This window comes from Coregonus clupeaformis, chromosome 23, assembly GCF_020615455.1.
Source record: "Coregonus clupeaformis isolate EN_2021a chromosome 23, ASM2061545v1, whole genome shotgun sequence".
In the NCBI taxonomy this organism is placed as follows: Eukaryota; Metazoa; Chordata; class Actinopteri; order Salmoniformes; family Salmonidae; genus Coregonus; species Coregonus clupeaformis.
In genome coordinates this window covers 16,122,666-16,129,790 of record NC_059214.1, presented here as the reverse complement: position 1 = coordinate 16,129,790, position 7,125 = coordinate 16,122,666, and the positions used below count along the sequence as shown (strand labels likewise).

Sequence of the window (7,125 nt, the reverse complement as noted above, 5' to 3'; positions counted from 1 at the left end):
CAAATTCAAATCCAACCTCTGCTTTCCTCATTCTCTTCACCCTCTTCCTCTTTTTGTCCCATCCATTTCACCTCAGAAATCCAGCTTTCTGTGTCCCTGTCCCAATATTCCTCTTCTCCCGACATTGCATGCCACAAGACAGAACGCTTGCAAAAGCTTATTGGACTAATCAAACCTAAATACTAGTCTAGGACATAATCCTGCTTCTCAAACAATAAACATGTCGCTGGGAAGCTCTTCCCCATGAAGCCATCATCGAAAATATCATATTTTCATCTTCTTCTATGTTTTGGTAACTTCCTGTTCTTAGACCAAAAGACCAAAAATCTAAAGGTATGTGGTGTCCGTCTCGCAACATAGCCTTCAACTGCGTTTTCACTCTGTTGTGGATGTCTCCATTGAAATGCATGATATTCGGCGCAATGGAACAGAGTGCTTATGGGTAATATGAAAGAGGCTTGAGTCAGTGAAACTGGAAAGCATTTTTAGTGTAACCAGGTGGTAAAAGCACGTAGCTGTATTCATTTATATCCACTAGATGGCACTGTCCCATAAATAATGTGTGCAAACCACTATGGTATTGCACATGCAGTGTGTAAGAGTGAGAGCAAGCAATTACACTGGAGAGATGTCGAAATCCATTGTGGGTGCAATACTACTTCAGATGGGTAAATAATACTTTTTTTTATCTTACTATATATATCATATTTTGCATCATCTGCAGTGTATATGAGTTTGTTTTGTAATATTTATGCCAGATGGTAACGTTAGCCTGTTGATACTTTCAGATTGACATGAGGATGTTAGCTTCTTGCTAGCTGAATACCAGTGCTCTCAGAACCATGTTGTGGAGTTGATGATAACATTATTTGAAGCGTGAGTAATTATCAGAATGACATTCTATTTTGTGTAAAGCTTCAGGGTGTTGTATTTTGTTTCATTTTTTAATTGTAACTTATCTGTTGATATGACATTTCCCCCCAGTGCTGTATGGGTGAGATGAGGATCTACTGTTCCATGTGGGGTTAGGGTATCACGTGGACAGTGTGTTTGTAAGTATTCATATTGTTTTATGACAACATTTATTTTGGTTTTTTCATGCACAAAGTCATTTTGTTTATGGACATCTTGTACCCAGATATTTGAAAAGTCCACTCTAACAGTGAACATTGTGTTCTCTGTATTTTCTTGTGTATTTCTATAGAAAGCAGAGCCACTACCGTTTATGCATTTCACTTTGTCCTTATTGTACTCAGATAGTTTTTATGCACTTTACTCACAGATTTATTTAACTTGATTGTGATTTAGACTAAACTTTACTTTATGGTGACTTCACCTTGCGGTGATTTCCCTTCTACATTATCCTATTTGAAATGTAAGCTTCGACAGAATAAACAACCCCAACTTAGTTTGTGTCCTGTGCTGGGTTTACTTTCGCCAGGCTACACATTTTGGTACCAGGAGTGGGGTTCTGATAGCTTTGTTAGAGTAGTGAAGTGCATAATTAAGGTAGTGGTGAAGAGTGGTACGGGGCCAGAGAGATCTGATGAGGGACGGTGCCAGGGGATCTGAGAACCGGCAGTGAGGCCTGCCTGGAGTTGCTGTGGAATTTCTGTAACCAGACTGCTGGGATCCAGAGAACACCGTGAACCATTGTAGATCATCGCAGACCATCGCGGACCATCACAGAGGACCATCTGCCACCATCTCCATCCATCCAGCAACTTTCAGATACTGTTTCTGCTCTTCAGTATATCCTTGAACTGAGTTTGAGTACAAACATTTCACTATGTCAGAGCCAGCAGGTGATGGTGAAGCCGCCCTTGGTGGTGAGGGTAACCCTGTAGTTGATTTACAGTCACAGATTGCAGAGCTAAATAGGAAACATGACGAAGCAATGGCAACAATTGCAGCTCTGGGCAATGGGTCCACAAGGTCATATGTGTATGTACCTAGAGAGCGTCAGATCCAGCCTTTTAGTGGTGATGTCTCTAAAGATGGTCGGTTAGTTGATGTGTTCATTGAGGAAGTTGAACGTGTAATTCGAGCCAGAGATCAGTGTACTGATGAAAAGGTAGATTTCATACTGTCTCTGTTGAGGGGGTCAGCCTTAGAGGAAGAGCGGTTATGCATGGGTGGGGAGTCAAAGCAGCCCAGTAACCTGTTCTCGTACAGTGCCTTGAAAAAGTATTCATCCCCCTTGGCGTTTTTTCTATTTTGTTGCATTACAACCTGTCATTTAAATTGATTTTTATGTGGATTTCATGTAATGGACATACACAAAATAGTCCAAATTGGTGAAGTGAAATGAAAAAAATAACGTGTTTAAAAAAATTATAAAAAATAAATAACGGAAAAGTGGTGCGTAAGTATATATTCAACCCCTTTGCTATGAAGACCCTAAATAAGATCTGGTGCAACCAATTACCTTCAGAAGTCACATAATTAGTTAAATAAAGTCCACCTGTGTGCAATCTAAGTGTCACTTGATCTGTCACATGATCTCAGTATATATTCACCTGCTCTGAAAGGCCCCAGAGACTGCAACACCACTAAGCAAGGGGCACCACCAAGCAAGCGGCACCATGAAGACCAAGGAGCTCTCCAACCAGGTCAGGGACAAAGTTGTGGAGAAGTACAGATCAGGGTTGGGTTATAAAGAAATATCTGAAACTTTGAACATCCCACAGAGCACCATTAAATCCATTATAAAAAAAATAATATGGCACCACAACAAACCTGCCAAGAGAGGGCCACCCACCAAAACTCCAGGCCAGGCAAGGAGGGCATTAATCAGAGAGGCAACAAAGAGACCAAAGATAACCCTGAAGGAGCTGCAAAGCTCCACAGCGGAGATTGGAGTATCTGTCCATAGGACCACTTTAAGCCGTACACTCCACAGAGCCGGGCTTTACGGAAGAGTGGCCAGAAAAAAGCCATCGCTTAAAGAAAAAAATAAGCAAACACATTTGGTGTTCACCAAAAGGCATGTGGGAGACTACCCAAACATATGGAAGAAGGTACTCTGGTCAGATGAGACTAAAATTGAGCTTTTTGGCCATCAAGGAAAACGCTATGTCTGGCGCAAACCCAACACCTCTCATCCCCCCGAGAACACCATCCCCACAGTGAAGCATGGTGGTGGCAGCGGCATGCTGTGGGGGTGTTTTTCATCGGCAGGTACTGGGAAACTGGTCAGAATTGAAGGAATGATGGATGGCGCTAAATACAGGGAAATTCTTGAGGGAAACCTGTTTCAGTCTTCCAGAGAATTGAGACTGGGATGGAGGTTCACCTTCCAGCAGGACAATGACCCTAAGCATACTGCTAAAGCAACACTTGAGTGGTTTAAGGGGAAACATTTAAATGTCTTGGAATGGCCTAGTCAAAGCCCAGACCTCAATCCAATTGAGAATCTGTGGTATGACTTAAAGATTGCTGTACACCAGCAGAACCCATCCAACTTGAAGGAGCTGGGGCAGTTTTACCTTGAAGATTGGGCAAAAATCCCAGTGGCTAGATGTGCCAAGCTTATAGAGACATACCCCAAGAGACGTGCAGCTGTAATTGCTGCAAAAGGTGGCTCCATAAAGTATTGACTTTGGGGGGGGCGAATACTTATGTACGCTCAAGTTTTCTGTTTTTTTGTCTTATTTCTTGTTTGTTTCACAAGAAAAAATATTTTGCATCTTCAAAGAGGTAGGCATGTTGTGTAAATCAAATTATACAAACCCCCCCAAAATCAATTTTAATTCCAGGTTGTAAGGCAACAAAATAGGAAAAATGCCAAAGGGGGTGAATACTTTCGCAAGCCACTGTATCTAAGGGGGGCTTATACAGATTAGCGCAGTGCATCTCAGCTGTTGCACATCTATGGCCGCCATCAGCGAGAGGGAGAGGATTTTCGTGATTACTCACATGCACTCTCGCTGATACTTATTTCAGCTAGGGACATCAATTCTTGTAAGTAGTTGCCAAAAACAGAGGGTCACAGAGACTTCTCAAATCAACAAATGAGAAAGGCTACCTAGCTGAAGGTAGACTTAGGCCAAGATTCAATCAAATGCAGAGTGGACTTCAGAAGTGTATTGGATTTGCACAACAGCGTGTATCAGTAGGAGGGAGTTGACACTTGACATAGAAGTCTGGTTGACTGGATGACTTCTCAGCTAGATTTGCCAATGGATTGCCAATTTTGAAATTCTTAAAATTCTCTGAGAGTAATTCGTGCCACACCCTGTTTACCTTTAATCTCTACATAAATACCATGGCAATAGTACTTACTTTTGTGCCTTTGATTTGATTTAAAACACATGTCAAATTTTCACTCAGACTCACTTTTATTCAGTATGTGAGCACGCCATAATCGCTTTCCCATACATGACAGCAAATAAAGTTGAAGCATTTTCAATCTCAAACATGGAGTCCATTCATCTTCTCCTTTCTTGTCAACTGGTGACTGCTTCTGTGATCCTCCTTCCCTGAGTCATTTGCATCTCCTCACTGCTTCATCTTGGCCACATTGTCTATGGAGCCTGTTGGGTCCATTTTGAACAGCATGAAGTGTCCCTGCACCTGGGCGGCACTGATGTCGGGCTGTGCGGCCAAATCGATCCCCCTCTGTGGTGTCGGAACATCTGGGTGAGCTGCCAGTGTGTGCAGTGGCCCACGTACTGCTTCAAGTCCACACGAACCGGCCTGATCAGAGCTAGGTCCAACCTACAGGGAGGAAGGGAGATGGTAGTCAGGATACACAGAGGATTTGATCCCAATACAAACAATACATTTAGCTAAATATTGTAGGTACTGTTACATCTCAAAGTGGCCCATACCTGTCTATGAAGTTGGCGGTCATTAAGTTGATTTTGGCCTCCGACGAGGCCACTCAATTCGAAACGTTGAGGAGGCCACTGAAGGTCAGCCTGCCCATGCCCTGGTAGGCCAGAGGGCCTGTGGGACAGAGAAATGCAATAATGAGTCAGTCCTAAAGCACAACCTACCTGCAGGAAGGGTCTTGGATCTAACCTTCCCTGTAGTAAGTAGAGTAAATGCCAGATTACAGTGTCTTTGCAGGATCAGAGGCTTTGCGATTGCCATAGATTAACAGGAATTGAAACTGTGAATTACAGTAATTCATGAATACTACCCACCATATGTTTGCACACAAACCTCTATACCTCTTCTTTTAAGATGGGAGTAGAAATTAAACAAAATAATCTTAACAAAGATATATACAGTACAGTATACAATATATAGCAGGACAAGCAGGTGCAATATACGTACTCTTTGTGGGCAGCAGCTCTCGGCTGACGAAGGCGGCGTCCACGTCCTCCATGCCACGCAGGTGTTTGAGGCGGTCGTCAGACAGGCTGCGGTCGCTCAAGGTCATCAGGCAGATGTGGTAGCCCAGCTCTCCGGCCAGGGCCATACTGAAATACATGCAGGCAGGCACGCAGGTCACACTGTGTACTGTCTATATATCTCTCCATCCACTTCTGTCTCTCAAGCGTTATCTCATTTAGCAGCAAAATAACCCAAATGTACTGGAAAATCATGTAATTCTGTGTTTTGAGTGATCTATCCTATTAACTTCAATGTTTTGAGTGAACTACCCCTTTAAACGGAATGTCTTCAAGGGATTATGTAAACACCACTAACAAAAAGCTCCAAAGAAAGGTTGAGGCTGCCATATTCCCAGTTTACTCACAATAAGCTGCTTTTCCCACAGCCTGGAGGTCCATACAGCAGATAACCTCTCCTGTAGGGATCCCTGGATGCAGAACATAAAACACAACCACATTAACACTGACACAAGACCACACTCATTTGCTTATATGGGGAGCAGGGATGGGGTCAATTCCATTTCAAAACAGCCATTAATTCATCATTAATTACTGAATTGGAATTACCTCGGTCTGTGTACCACTTAGGGTTTCCGATTAACTCCTTCACGTCGTCTACGATCCTATCGGCCAAGCCCTGCTCCAGGACAACCGAGCTGATGGGCTGCCGTCGCCGCAGGAACCCAAAAGGCCTCCACTCGGAGCCCAGGGCCGTGTACATCACCGTCCGACCCTCCTCCTGCTTCAGGGCCAACTCCCTGGCTACATCACACCCAAACAGACAAGACAGCCAATCATCTCCCTCATTTGCAGCAGCCAATCACATATCAAGTTGTGTGCACATTTTCCTGGGCCACTGTCACTGTGTCTACTAGTCTAGATTCTAGCGTACCTTCTTGCAGGATGTTGAAGAAGACGTGTCTATTTCTCCCCATGGCGGTGAAGGTGACTGACTCCCAGGGAGTGCCTGTGTGAAGATCCACCATCTGTTTCTCTCTGGTCCTCTCCACTCTGATCCACTTCCTCCCATACCTACACTCAAACACCGATGGCAGTCAGCAGTGAGCACACAGTTTACCAACTCAATCTGAAACAAAAGTGCCTCCCTGGTTAGGTTCAGCATCATTTCCTCACATCAGCTCAGAGAACAACAGAGATGAACTATGAGAGCCCACTAAGGTAACTCCAACAGAATACTCAGAGTACAGACATTGATATTGAGTCGTTTCAGGTCTCACCAGATGATGTGGTTCCCAGGATTGGGGTGAAAGTCAAACTGCGTGTGGACCCGTCCGCTCTCATGCTCCATGTAGAAGGTCTCCACACTCAGGTGCTGTGTGTGATAAGCGTACTTGGTGACCCAGCTCAGCAGCCAGTGGTAGCTCGTCCCGGCTGGGCACCTCCAGGGTGATCATGTAGTTCCTCCGGAAGAAGATCATCTCAAATTGGGCTGATTTCCTGTCCACAGCAATGGCTGAGACCACCTCCACCAGCCCAAAGCCAGCTCCAAAGTAAGGGTTGTCCTTCACGGCATCTATGAAGTCTGATAGAAGCATGGTCCTTGTGTTTCCTAGCTATGTAGGCTACTCAATGCAGGTGTTCTACCTCTTCACAGCCTAGAATATAAATATTAGACACTCTTCTAAGTTACAGTATTATTATTAGCTACTGGCTAGGGGCTCAGGCTGGTTGGAACTGTTTCTCTGATCATAGCTAGCTACCGGCTGTCAGACTGTTTTAGCAACAGACAGATGACTTGAGAGATTGTGTGCAAAGGCGGTAG

General features: G+C 44.2%; 1 long non-coding RNA gene and 1 pseudogene across 1 annotated transcript; one reads left to right on the top strand and one right to left on the bottom strand.

Moving 5' to 3' along the window:
• Window positions 1-601: 601 nt before the first annotated feature.
• Window positions 602-1,282, top strand: LOC121536411. Its single transcript, XR_005994863.2, has 4 exons — window positions 602-668; window positions 789-876; window positions 985-1,052; window positions 1,205-1,282. It is a non-coding gene; the product is annotated as an uncharacterized LOC121536411 (long non-coding RNA).
• A 3,218-nt stretch (window positions 1,283-4,500) lies between these two features.
• LOC121536223 lies at window positions 4,501-6,898 on the bottom strand (annotated as a pseudogene).
• Between the last annotated feature and the right edge of the window lie 227 nt (window positions 6,899-7,125).